Raw genomic sequence first — 14711 nt, forward strand, 5'->3', positions numbered from 1 at the left:
ACTGGGTCACCTTTCTAACAGAACTTCCTTTTTAGTCACCAATGCTGAAGATGAGGTTAAGAAGACTAGTCAAAGACGACAAGGTTATGCCTGCTAAATTCAGTCTTCTCCAGCATTTTAAAGCACTGAAGGGGTGCCTTTGTACATGGGACTTCAAGCCCAATAAGAACTCTTGGGACTGAGGCATGTTTGTATTTGTGTTATTTTTTTATTTCTTTGGGTGAGTGCACTGAGCTAAGATATCAAATGTCCTGAGCTACCTATTTAAGATGCAGATGAAAGCAAAAAATGGAAATGTTTTAGGAATATAAAAATAGGTGACGCTAGTCAAAATGTCACACTGCTGCTTTCTTAAAAATTGAGTTTTACATAAAGATAATTTTATTTGCCACTGAATTGAAATAAGTGCCCGGAGCTCTGTGCAATGCAGGTGGCTTCTATTTTCAGGCAGTATCTGATTCTTTTTTTTTTTTTTTTAAAGATTTTATTTATTTATTTGACAGACAGAGATCACAGGTAGGCAGAGAGGCAGGCAGAGAGACAGGAGGAAGCAGGCTCCCCGCTGAGCAGAGAGCCCGATGTGGGACTCGATCCCAGGACTCCGAGATCATGACCTGAGCCGAAGGCAGCGGCTTAACCCACTGAGTCACCCAGGCGCCCCGCAGTATCTGATTCTTAAAAGTATATTTTACAACCAACAAGTATGACAGTCATTATGAGTAACTCTCCCCATCCTTCTATATCTCTGAAATAAAAAAATATCATGCTACAATACTGATTATATTCCCTTGCAACACACACACAAAAATAATAAATAGAGATGAACAAACCAGAACACTGTCTTCATGGAAGAAAACAACTGAGCTGGCTTGCAAAGATCCCTTGGACCCTTTACCAAGCCATCAGTACAGCAATGAAATGAACATAACTTAGATGGGCACCCCCCAGAGGCCAGGGGCTGTGTGGCTTGATGGTTCTGTGGCCCACCTACTTTTTTTTCTCTTTAAGATTTTTTTTCTAAGGTTTTATTTATTTATTTGACAGAAAGAGATCACAAGTAGGCAGAGAGGCAGGCAGGGAGAGAGGAAGGGAAGCAGGCTCCCTGCTGAGCAGAGAGCCCGATGCAGGGTCCAATCCCAGGACCCTGAGATCAAGATCTGAGCCGAAGGCAGAGGCTTAACACACTGAGCCACCAGGGCGCCCCTCTCCTTAAGATTTTATTTATGATATTTGACAGAAAGAGAGAGAGAACACAAGCAGGGGAAGGGGGGGGTGGTCTCCCTACTAAGTAAGGAGCCTGATATGGGGCATGATCCCAGGACCCTGGGATCATGACCTGAGCCAAAGGCAGATGCTTAACCCAATGAGCCACCCAGGCACCTGAGTGTGGCCCACTTGCTTTGGCTTTTGGGAAAACAAAAGTCAAAAGCCAGAGCAAGAAACCAGTGACAGCTTCCACCATGAAGGAACACGGCAATTGATCCTGAAGGCTTTGTCACACGAGCCTTCCATCCACACTGATGGCAAAGCAACCAACCCAATGATTTGAGAGCAGAGGTCTAAGTGCACCCGCTGTTGCGCTGTGATCAAAACAAGAGGCTAATTAATGTTCACCTGCCAATACTTTCCCAAAGTCCTAGAATTCAGACAGAGCAAGGCAAATTTGATCAAGTTGACAAATCTCATGAAAAAGCGTTAAAGATCTTGGCATCCACATCTCTACGAGAAATTGGAGAAACTAAAAAGGCAAATCAAACATGACAGACATACAGTTGCATTACATCCCCAGGAAACTTTTTCTGCATGCCAAAGAAGAAGAAATTCTTAAATACAAGGAAAATAACTTAAATACCAGAAGAACCTGGAAAATCTATTTTTTAAAAAAATCATGGATAGCACTTACAGATGCAGGGGGGCTCTGATAGCACAATGTACCATATCCTGAGACAGTTTAAGATGCGGATGATTTAAGCATCATTTATTGCTCGAATCATTGTTATTCCGAGATATACTTAGACGTGGTTCTTATATTTTAAAATTTTGTGGAAGAGCCCTAACCCAAAATAATTAGTAGCATGTTACTCTGATTTCCTGGAATTACAGACCCACAGAACTAGAATGCTATTCGGGATGATTTATTTCAACACCTATTTTTAGATGGGTGTCCTAATACCCAGACAGGATGAAGGTCATGCCCCGGCAATATGAAAACTAGGACCCAGATTCCCTGATTCTTAGTTGCATTTACTGAATCTTCACTGTGATTTAAAATGACAATAACTCAAAAAATGTTGAAATGGGCTGCAACAGTCATCCCATGCACAGATTGCTACCATGGGTGACTAAAAAAACCAAAGTGGAGAATCGAGTTAATGATATCGAAACAACTGTCCATCAAAAAAAAAAAAATTTTTTTTTAATTTTTAAAAAATCCTCAATAAGCAAAAAAATTCATATTATGTTTTTGCCCTAAATTGTTAAATGTGTTGCCTAAACTTTTCATTTTCCTTTAATGCTATAAGCCTAAATTAGAAATATTTTCTTCCTTAAAAGAAAACACCTTTTGGGGGGCCTGGGTGGCTCAGTGGGTTAAGCCTCTGCCTTCAGCTGAGGTCATGATTTCAGAGTCCTGGGATCTATCCGCATTGGGCTTTCTGCTCGGCAGGGAGCCTGCCTCCCCCCACCCCTGCCTGCCTCTCTGGCTACTTGTGATCTCTCTCTGTCAAATAAATAAATAAAGTCTTAAAAAAAAAAAAGAAAAAGAAAAGAAAACACCTTTTAGCAGGTTTGTACCCAGAGGTCCCAAATAAGTCCCAAATCTCAGTGGCTTAAAATTTTTTTTAAGATTTTATTTATTTATTTGACACATAGAGAGAGAGAGACTGAGAGCGCAAACATGAGCAGGGGGAGAAGGAGAAGCTGGCTCCCCCGCTGAGCAGGGAGCCTGATGCAGGGCTCCATCCCAGGACTCTGGGATCATGACCTGAGACGAAGGCGGAGGCTCTACCGACTGAGCCACCCAGGCACCCCCAAAAGAGGTTTCTGAATAAGTCATAGAAATAAAAGCTATGGCATATGGAACACAGTCAATAGTCTTGTAATCTTGTTGTAAGGTGACAGAAAGTGGTGCACCTGTGGTGAGTGCAGGACCAAGTAAAGACTTGCGGAATCAGTATGGTATATGCTTCAAACCAATGTAACATTGTGTGTCAATTGTACTCAAATAAAAATAATTTTTTTGAAAGGTTATTCGGCTCATGCTTAATGTGCATTGCAGTTCAGCAGGGGACGCTGCATGTCGTTATCATTCAGGGATACAGACCAACGGAGCACCTACCACGGAGGCATCTACCACAGGGCGACTGGGTGACTCAGTCTTGGAGCCTCTGCCTCCAGCTCAGGTCATGATCTCTGGGTCCTGGGATCAAGCCCTGCGTGGGGCTCCCTGCTCAGTGGGGACTCAGCTTCTCCTTCTCCCTCTGCTCCCCCCACTTGCGTGCACACACACACTCTCTCTCAAATAAATAAAAATCTTTAAAAAAAAAAAAAAGACACATCCCCAGAGGGCCTTAGACCATGGATTAAATACTTCCTCTCAGAAGCAACACACAATTCTTGCAAATCACTGGTGAAATTCATCACATGATGGGGCTCCGGAAATGCATTATTGAAGGCAGAACTCCAGAAGTATTTGGAGAAGAGCATTATTGCCACACCCCGTATTTCTGAAATGTGAAAAACTGGAAACTGAACTTCTGTGATTGAATACACAAATATATGAAGTACCTAATTTTTTTTTTAATCATAAGCAGAAAGACGCCAAAAAGAATGTCCCTAAGCATCAAGAACCTCCAGCAATAGCCTTTGTTCATCCACCAGATAACCAATGACCCTGGCAAGCCACGTCAGTTTCCTGCCTGGTAAAATCACCAGATGAGAAAAGGAGATTTCTAAGGTCTCATCTAGCCTTGGGTGACCTACAGTCCCAACTGAATGAGTTAATGAGTCTGTGTAGGCAGACTTCTCTCTGGTTGCATTAACAGGGTGAAAATCAAGATACATTCTCTTGAAGATGCAGCATTCAAATATAGAGAAGTCTCGGCTGCCAAAAACCAGGCAAAAATGGTAATTATTTGGTTGCTTTTCTTTTTTCTTTTCTCTCTCTCTCTCTCTTTTTTTTTTTTTTTTTGGCTTTGTTTTGTTTTCCAAATGGTCACAAAAGTAGAAAATCTCACTTTGTTCAATGCAAGTAGGTTGCATTGGGTTTGCTCCAAAGAGCCCTACACAAACATCTAGGAATAGTTTCCCCAACCAAAGCAAAAGGTTTCTGTTCATTCTGACTATGCTTTACTGTGCTTAATGCACTATCTTTCGTTATTTATTTCTCTCTGCTTATATTTGTGCCTTTTCTTACAGGGTTGAGAGAATTCTAAATTCTACAAGGCAATAATGTAACATTATATTTTTCCTTATGGGGATCAGCCCACGACATTTTCCCTGAACCAAGGTCATTCTGTTCAGTCAGTTGAGGAGATAAGGACACTCATACTTACCCTTGATCATTAAGAATATTTGCAGAAAGAAGTTATGATTTATGTAATATGAAAAGGGCAGTAGAAACTCCTCTTTGATGGGCGCCTGGGTGGCTCAGTGGGTTAAAGCCTCTGCCTTTGGCTCAGGTCATGATCCCAGAGTCCTGGGATCGAGCCCCACATCGGGCTCTCTACTCAGCAGGGAGCCTGCTTCCTCCTCTCTCTCTCTCTGCCTGCCTCTCTGCCTACTTGTGATCTCTATCTGTCAAATAAATAAATAAATCTTTAAAAAAAAAAGAAAGAAAGAAAAGAAACTCCTCTTTGAGAAAGGAAAATGTGAAATCAGAAATAGGACACCCTTTATTTTTTTTTAAAGATTTTATTTATTTATTTGATAGAGAGAGAGATCACAAGTAGGCAGAGAGGCAGGCGGGGGGTGGGGGAGCAGGCTCCCTGCTGAGCAGACAGCCCGATTCGGGGCTCCATCCCAGGACCCTGAGATCACAACTAGAGCGGAAGGCTCTAGCCACCCAGGCGCCCCTAGGACTCCCTTTAAAAAGTGAATCTGTTTTAATAAAAGATAGATTATAAAGCAAGTCAACTGAGTCCCAAATACTTCATTTGAATCTTATGTTATTAAGTATCTTGATCTGTGCTGTTAAGAAAGCTGGATTTAGGGGCACCTGGGTGGCTTAGCTGGTTAAGCGTCTGCCTTTGGCTCAGGTCATGATCTTGGGGTTCTGGGATCAAGCCCCAAGTTGGGCTCCCTGCTCAGCAGGGAGTCTGCTTCTCCCTTGGCCCCTCTGCTCCCCCTGGGCTCTCTCCCCCACCTAAAATAAAATCTTTTAAAAAAAGAAAGCAAGCTAGGGTCTAAAGAATGAAAACAGAGCCCCGGTGAGCTACTGATCAGCTCAGATGGATGACCTCAACTGAAGTTAAAACTAGCTATGCTCTTTGCCCTTCTACAAATGACGGATTCCTCCGTGGGGTTTCTTCCAACTATCTAATATAAGGAAAATAACATTCTTGCTTTGCTCTTGTCTCCAGGAGCCTGCTTTACCTCCCTGAAAAAGCAAACGTTTATATTCACATAAACCTCAAGATTTGTGAAATCATGTTTCGAAGTCATTAAACATGACCAGGGTGGGACACGATGCCAAGTCATAAACCGTACATGCTGGCAATCACACTTTGGAGATGAATGTAAAATAAACTTAGTGGATTTAAAGAAGTTATTTTTCTGCCTGAAGCCACGTTTTGGTCCCACAGGCACTGCGCACACCTCCTTGTGGACCCTCCAGCTCGGTGTGTCTCCCGCTGCTGCAGCTGTTTGCAACTAACTTGAATTATCATTAAAGAGCTTCTCGCGGATTTCTGAACCCAAAGCACAGGGCACTGCATTATTCATTCATCTACATCACAGAAAAGCAAAGGTTTGTTTTGAAAATAAAAGTCTACCTAAGGCCCCAACTCATTAAATCAGAAACTAAATTGCAAGTTGATGGTGATGAAAGAGGAAATCAGAAAGAACTCGAACAGAATCACTGAGGCTTGTCTAACTGCCTATGTGAACCAAGACAATCTTTTTTTTTTTTTAAGATTTTATTTATTTGACAGAGATCACAAGTAGGCAGAGAGGCAGGCAGAGAGAGAGGGGGAAGCAGGCTCCCTGCTGAGCAGAGAGCCCGATGCGGGGCTCGATCCCAGGACCCTGAGATCATGACCTGAGCCGAAGGCAGAGGCATAACCCACTGAGCCAGCCAGGCGCCCCCTACAGAAGGATTCTGATAGACGCCGTTAGTCTGCAAATTCTAATTTCCCAAGGCCCTTCCAGCTCTAAACTCTACATTAATAAGCGGATCCAATGAGAAAAGGGCTCTCCAGAGTCGAATCAATAAGGCTCTGTGAGCAATCATGATTTATTGATTACTGGTGGTGTCGCCGTGAGAGAGAACCCACACCTCGGCTCTGTCTTGGGGAGCAGTTGTCGCAAAGGCCGTCATACTGGATCTGCATCTCCCTGAGAGCCTGCGTAGACGAGGGGAGTTCGGTTTGGCCCAAGTTCAGATTCTTGCTTTTTCATTAGTAGCTGCGTAACTAAACCTGCGCTGATTACTAAGCTTAAACCTTGGGACAAATGGCTGCTCAGTCAGAGGAGCATATAATTCTCGATCTCAGGTCGTGAGTTTGAGACCCACATCATGTGGACCAATTACTTAAATAAATAAACCTTTAAAAAGAATAATAAAAAGTGGGGCACCTGGGTGGTTCAGTCGGTTAAGCGTCTGCTTTAGGCTCAGGTCACAATCTTGGGGTCCTGGGATGGAGCCCCGAGTCAGGCTTCCTGCTCAGTGGGGAGTCTGCTTCTCCCTCTCCCTCTGCCCCTCTCCCCTCTCATTCTTTCTCTCTCTCTCTCAAATAAACAAAATCTTAAAAATAATAATAAAAATTTTTAAATAAACTTAAATCATTTTGAGCCTCAGTTTTGTGGTCTGTGAAAATCCCTCTCTCACCTGCACACAGTGCCTCCCAGAGCCTGACACACAACAGGTGTGGGCTACACATAACTTCCAAGCATAACCTACCTCCTTCTACTTCTGTCTCATTTCTCTAAAAATACGCCCTTTCCTATGTCTTCAAAGCCTTTCCTCCATTATAAAGCTAATAAAACATTTAAAGAGAAAAAAAACTATAAAGTCTTAATTATTCCCACCAAATGATGGAAAGGTGTATTACAGAGAGATGAACTACTACACCCAAAAACCCACAAGCGCTGGCTTATTTCTTACTTTTTCCCAAACCCCACACCTCACCTCGGCCATCTTTTCTAGGTCAAACCCTTCAGGTTTCTAATTAGAAGGCCTTGGGCAAGTCTACTTCATCTTAGGGATTTCCGTTGTGTTAAATAGGAAGGTTAATATTGTCAATATCAACTTCCGGGCATTGCTGTAAGGCCCCAATGAGATCGTGTGTATCGAAGTGATTTAACATACATTCGACATTACGTACATATAAAGGGGGCAAGACACAGCAGCTCCTAACAGCTTTTGTCCAGGCCTCTCAGATTTGACAAATGTGACTTGCTTTCCCTCATCTTCTCCATCCATCCTCATATTAGGAGGGAGACGGTAAAAACAAAACCAACCAACATAAAGACAGTATATTTACCCAATGAATAAGTTAATTTGTGACCTGAATGGCATATACAAGTCCCAGCCTCAAGAACGGATATCCTGTAGGTTTTTATCAAGTGTGTGTTTCATTTTAGGAAATCGTGTACTGGGGCTTTTTTGTTTCCCACAGCTCCCTGAGGCTGCTCTCAAAAGTTTTGTGGCATCACAACTAAATATGCATATTTTAAGACTTTATATTTTCAATGTTGTCCGGCAATTTGAAAACAATAATAAACATAAATAGCAAAGGTGCAATTTTCTAAAGGTGCAATTTTCTAAAATGAGCAAATTTTAGCACAGGGGGCTAGCTAAGCATACCAGAATAGCTAGAAATAAGGTAGAGAATATTACAGCCCAGAATTCCCTAATCAATTTTAAGATTTGCCCATTTAGTCTTGGTTGATTGGGGGGACCCTCCTTAGATTACATCCCTTTTTTAATTAAAAGAAGTAATATGGTTTTTTTTTAAGATTTTATTTATTTATTTGACAGACAGAGATCACAAGTAGGCAGAGAGGCAGGCAGAGAGAAGAAGGGAAGCAGGCTCCCGAATGAGCAGAGAACCCGATGCAGGGCTCGATCCCAGGACCCTGGGATCATGACCTGAGCCAAAGGCAGAGGCTTAACCCACTGAGCCACCCAGGTGCCCCAAAAGAAGTAATATGTTTTTACAACAATTTTGCAAAATCCTTTAAAACTGAGGGTCATTGAAACCCGGGTAGATGTTACTCTGTCATTCACAGGGTTGCCGTCCCCAGTTTGTACTAAGGGCTCTAGGAGGCCTTTTCAGGAAGGTAACATTTCTGTTGTGTCCGAGCTGCCTTTTACCACACCCTAGCAATACAGACACCCTCCCACCCCCCTATCCCCCGTCCCCTGCTCACTTACTGTCTGCTGCCCAAAGCCAAGCTCTCCAGTCTAGCAACAGACTTAGGCCCCACAACTTCCTTCTTTCAGCCAGTGGTTTTACACATCCCAATCCTGGCATGTACCAAGTAACAAAGCCATACATATTAATTCAGTTGACTGCTAGTAGTTTTTATTTTTACTTGCATTTCAAAAAGTTTTGCTTATACGTATTTTTTTAAAGATTTTATTTATTTATTTGACACAGAGAGAAATCACAAGTAGCAGAGAGGCAGGCAGAGAGAGGGGGGGAAGCAGGCTCCCCGCTGAGCAGAGAGCCTGATGCGAGGCTTGATCCCAGGACCCTGAGATCATGACCTGAGCTGAAGGCAGAGGCTTAACCCACTGAGCTACCCAGGTGCCCGCTCATACATATTTTGAGGAATTTTGATAAATGCATATTTGCAATCTCTGGCCTTTACTATATTAAGACCAAACTCAAAAAGGAAAACGTTCAACTGAATTATTTCATAGGTTCTTTACTTTATATTCACTAAGTCATTGAGTTAAATCATAGCAATTAAACAGTTCAAACCTAATTAAAACTATGATTAGATCATTTGCTTATGGTTATTCAATAAGCCAGGAATAATACCTAGGAATAAAGCATAAAATCTGGAGCTAAATTTAACAATACGTATAAAATACCTATTTCTTATTTGCACAATCTCAATAGGACATTTAAGAGAAGACTCACATGAATGGTGAGATGTAAGCCAGATTCATACATGAAAGGACTCAACATTGTAAATACATAAATTCTCTCCAAGTTAATCTACAATCAATGTAATTCCAATGAAAAGTAAAATGGAGGGGTGCCTGGGTGGCTCAGTGGGTTAAAGCCTCTGCTTTCGGCTCAGGTCATGATCCCAGGGTCCTGGGATTGAGCCCCCAATCGGGCTCTCTGCTCAGTGGGGAGCCTGCTTCCCCCTCTCTCTCTGCCTGCCTCTCTGCCTACTTGTGATCTCTCTCTGTCAAATAAATGAATAAAATCTTAAAAAAAAAAAAAAGAAAGAAAAGTAAAATGGAATTTGGGGGAGGGGGAATCACAAAACGAGTGTAAGGACCCGTCAATAAGGCACATCAAGGTGACTTGGGACGTCTACTCCATCCCCACCTTGGCCACACCATCCCACAGCCTTCTCAACAAATGATTTTTAAATGCATAGCTGGGCAAAAAAGCCAGACAGGGAAATGTCCCAGAAACGAACAAGAAACTCAAACCCCACAAGGGTGATTAAGAATTGAAGATGAAGGAGGAATACGAGAACAGATATTCATCTCGGAGCATCGGGCTTACCCACTGCATGGAACTGGAATGGAGACCCTCGCACATAAAGTCAGGAGGGTAGAAGACTAGAAAAAAAAAACCATCCTCTCGGGAGAAAAGCATTGCAAAAGCAGACCACTGGCCCTGGGCTATAAATGGGGAAAGAGTCAGCAGTGAGAAATAGGGGACTTTAGCTTGCTCAAGGCACAGGAAGTTCAAACGAACTCTAAGGACACAGGACTGGAAACCAGATCCCAAACTGAGCGAGCATGTGGACCTCAACAGAAGAAACAAACCAGGCACATGCAACTCACGAAGATGATAAGGCACGGGGCGAGCCACCAAACAGCCATGAGAGAGGAAAATCAGCAGATGAATCAAAAAGGCAACTTTACTCCACCAAAGGTACAGGAAAGAGGGCACTCTAAGAACTGTAATGTTTTTAAAATGTTGGACAAGATAATGGCTGGTAAGTCAAGAACAAGGTATCAGGAGGTAAAGGAACAAGACTGAGAAAGAACCATGTCGAGATCTAGAATTTAAAATGTGGTTAATGGAAAAACAAAAGGAGGCCGTTTTCATAGGTTGTATTTAAAAATTTTCTTCTCGTCCTCCCTTGCGGAAGGGTCTGGTTCTCCATCTGTCATGGGCTTGGCCACTGACTTGATTTGGTCAACAGCGTGAAGGGACTCCACACCAGATGTGAGCAGAAGCTTTCAGAAACAGGGCAAGCCCACCAGCCCTCCCGCTCACCACCAGAACCTCACACCTGCGGCGGGGCTGCTCCCCTGCTCCAGCCTGGGTCTCACCGAACTTGACCCATCGCCTAGAGCAAAGACTGTGCGCCTGACCAGCAGCCCCTCACGTACAGGGTAAGCAAGAAAGAGATACCTGTTGCGAGCCGCTGAGGTTTGCAGGTTGTTGGTTCCACTGTATTATTAAAGCAAAAGCCAATCAGTGCAGCTGGCTGAAGAGAGAATCAGTGAAATTCAAGATAATGCTGAAGAAAGCCCAGGACACAGAGAAATTTAGTGCACAGTATAGAAGCTGAGAGACACGAGGCTAGCAGAATATCCAGCATATGCTCGTAATCACGCCAAGAGTACAGACTTGAGAAAATGGGGGGATAGGTTAGTTTTCCCCAGTCATGAAACACCTCACCCCAAACTCAGCAGCTGCTTCTGAGTCTTAGTCACGTGGCCTGTCACAGCATGGCAACGTGCTCCTCAAAGCCAACAGGTGACTCTCTCTCGTCTTTTCTTTTTTGTTCCAGTATCATTGACCATATTATTAGCATTGGGGATACAATGTAACGATTCAGCCCTCCAGTCTCTCTCCAGTCTTGATAATGAGGGTAATGGAACAACATCATGGGAATAACATTTTATCCCCATGCTCAAGGGGACCAAGAGCGGCATCGCCCTTGGGATCCTAAGGGCACAGCTGCGTTCCCTCTAGACCCACAGAATGACTCATATCCTTGTGCCAAGTCACCACTTTCTTCCATCTATTCGGGTCAATCTGATATCCTACTTCTGGATCCAAAATTCCACTTCTATGGAATAAACTGCGCTTGTCCCCGGTCAGTGTAAATACTTTACGGGTGAATCATACGTATTTTTCAAGTTGTCTTTTCCACTTTTAGGAATACATTAATAGAAACATTATTTAGATCATTCCCTTGTCACTCCTTTACCATTAAAGACTTTCATTGACTAACTTGGCAAATTCTGGGAATATGGAAGCTAATAGTTTAAAGCCCTTTTAAAATTCCCAAAAGCTGAAAAGAGAAATCCATTAGCATTTTTGTTTATTCTAGAATGTATTGGATTATGGGCATTATCTTTATTGTTTTACAGGAACACATGTTTTCTTTTCTTTTTTTTTAAATTGATCAATAGCAGAATACAAAGGGCGAACAATTAATCTTAGCCATTTATGGCTTCTGTGATTCTTTGGAAACAGAAGGGAGAAAATGTCTTATGGGCTTATTTCACAAAGGCCGTATCTCAGATCATTTCCCCAGCTGTGAAACAGACTGCAAACCTTATTCTTAAATTACCTGATGTATATTTTAATTGCCTGATTAAAATTCTCCTAGCATCCTTTTAAGAAATGAAAATAGTTATCGTGACATTTCTGTTTAATTCCTGGAAGAACCCGTATTCCCCTTCCATCCTCTTGTCAATTATGGACCATTGAAAAACCCCAGATGGTTTCTGTATGCAGCGAACAAACAGGACTCGTGGGACAGCATCAGAAAATGACTTTATCTCTTTTCTCCATTGCCTCTTTTAGTATGTGAGGTTTGTTCTTCCCTAGTCATCGGGCGAAATTCGGGACAATTGTCATGACTTTTTCAGCTCCTCTTAAATAATGAGGACACTCGAGTCACTCTAAATCCCCAAAATCGATCGTCATTCTGTAATTAATGTGTCCCATCATAAAAAGCACTCAGACTTCCAGCTCACATAAAGTTAAGCGTCTTCCTACGGCTGTGATCTACCGAACATCTTTACGGAACACTTTCCCCTTGCACTGGGAAAGGTGGACAAGGAAAGAGTCCTCTCTCTTTGGCCAAATTGCTGACAGAGGTTTATGCCACTTCCTGATACCAAAGTGGGGATGACATGGGGGGGGGGGTGGGCACGGGGAAGAGACAGCAGGAAAATTCTCCCTTGATTAATAATCTAACGCTGGTCATCTGTGAGCTTGGTAGGTTTTCAAAGATTACTTTTTCCTCTTGAGCAAGGGTTGGGGATGGTGGTGAGGGGAATGGGGGTTGAGAGGTAGAGAACCTCAGCTCTACCCCCATCGCCTACAGATCCCTTGGCGCACATGCTGATGGCTCTTTCCTCAGTTTACCCTGCTGGGGTCCAGGTGGCCCTCTTGCACATGACCTGAGACGACCTCAGCTTCAGTATCGGGTACCTTTGGTCCTTGGGGAACAATCCTGAAGTCTGTGCTCTCTCGAATTATGGCCCAATGCACCAGCGCCTCTGTTGATCTACGAGGAGAGGAGCCGGCCGGTCTCTTGTCCTTTAGATTTCTCAGGCAACAATCTCTCATCCACGACACCTCCCAGTCATTAAACACTCCAAATGGTCTGCGGAAAACCCTTTTCTCTAGACTTGAGTTGAAGAGGCACGACCTCACAGCCCTCTCTCGAGGTGGCCAGGAGCGGGGACTCAAACCCACTCCCAACTCTCTAAAAATGATCTTCTAATCATTATGTTCTTAGCCTCTCTGGCCTGTTTTATCAGCTGGAAGCGGCCAATGAGCTAATCACAACCAGTGTGAAGCTGATTTTCCTGTTCTCCCTCTTCCAACTCTGCACTGTGGCCTTACATCTGACTTCGGAATATGGCCTTTACCGTCTTGAGTCACAGATAAAACCAAAGACTCAAAAGGTTCCATCTAGACACCCCATAACATGGGGACTCCTATTTCTATCGTTTGATTCATTTTTACTTTTTTCCAGTAGAAAATACACGTAGTCTGTTAGCTCACCAACTCCTGCGTGCAGGGCTTGAACTTCCAAGAGGCAAATAATTGCAGAAAACAAGGTGTAGACTCCAACCCACGAAGCATGAGAAGACAAAGGCTGCTGTAGGGTGGGTGCAGAGTTCCCAACTCGCCCGGCTCCCTGCACGCTGGGCTGAGTCCATGAGTTTTGTCCTCCCAGCCCCAATCCTCCTGTATGACAGCACCATGTAGCATCGTCACCCTGGAAGTCATCCTAGGTTCTTCCCTCCCGCCCACCTGCCACCTCCAATCAGTCACCAAGTCCTATGAATGCTATTTATAAGTCCTCCCTCCCTATCTGGCCGCTCTTTCCATCCCCTTGCCACTGTTTTCATGCATGTCCTCATTACTTCTTACCTAAGTTTGTTTAAAGATGGAGTGAGGCATAGTTATATAATTGCAGGAGAGACTCAACAGAGAAGAGACGGAAAACAGTTGAGAGTGAAGACCATGGGCGAAGCCAATCTCTACAGGAGAAGAAAGGTGGAACCTTGAACCCAGGGCGGGAAAAGTAAATCTTGGATGGAAAAAGAAAAAACTTTACCATCTGAGAGACTGACTTTCTCATAAAGCTAAATGTATTCAATTTTTTCATGTCAATATTTTCTTTCTTTCCAGAAATAAGTTGGTATCAGATGGTCATATTTTTAATGTCCATCCTTGAAAAAAAATTTTACTTGGCAAACTTCCATGCCTTTTTTCTACTGAAATTTTGCTATTTCTTCAAATCGCAATCTGTAGTCTGGAGTATCCATCTAGCTACTGACTTCTCTCTCTTCTTTCCTGTCTTATCCCTTTCCCTTAAGGGAGAAACATGTTTTCATTGGCTGTTTACACTTCCTATCTTCCTCCCTACACATGCTAATCAACCCACTGGTGTCCTCCTTCTACTGCCTCTCTGCACTCAAAGGGTCTGTGTCTGAGGTCAGTCTAACCAACTGCCAAACCCAATACTCATGACGCTAACGGGAGTTCTATGCATCTGAAATGTCTAAATTCCCTTTGATTCTGATTCCACTCTCTTCTGATCTTTGCCCTTCACTCTGACCACTCCTGCTCATCTCTCTCTTTTGTTTTTTAAGATTTCATTTATTTATTTTAGAGAGAGAGAGCAAGCATGAGCAGAAGGGGCAGAGAGAGAGAGAGAGAGAGAGAATCTCAAGCAGACTCCAGATTGAGTGCAAAGCCCAAGATGGGGCCTGATCCCAGGACACTGAGATCATGACCTGAGCCGAAACCAAAAGTCGTTCGCTTAACCCACTGTGCCACCCAGGTGCCACCTGCTCATCTCCTTTGTTGGCTTTT

The 14711-nt window shown here is 43.3% G+C and overlaps 1 protein-coding gene across 2 annotated transcripts in view; it reads right to left on the reverse strand.

Moving 5' to 3' along the window:
• RNF144B (ring finger protein 144B) overlaps nt 1-13573 on the reverse strand; it is a 164450-nt gene extending 150877 nt beyond the window's left edge. The window contains exon 1 of one of the 2 annotated variants that reach the window (XM_047732948.1): nt 13392-13573. The gene's annotated coding sequence lies outside the window, so the exon portion shown is untranslated. The other variant, XM_047732947.1, reaches the window with a different exon arrangement.
• Between the last annotated feature and the right edge of the window lie 1138 nt (nt 13574-14711).

The sequence above is a fragment of the Lutra lutra genome, chromosome 6, assembly GCF_902655055.1.
Source record: "Lutra lutra chromosome 6, mLutLut1.2, whole genome shotgun sequence".
Taxonomy (NCBI): domain Eukaryota; kingdom Metazoa; phylum Chordata; class Mammalia; order Carnivora; family Mustelidae; genus Lutra; species Lutra lutra.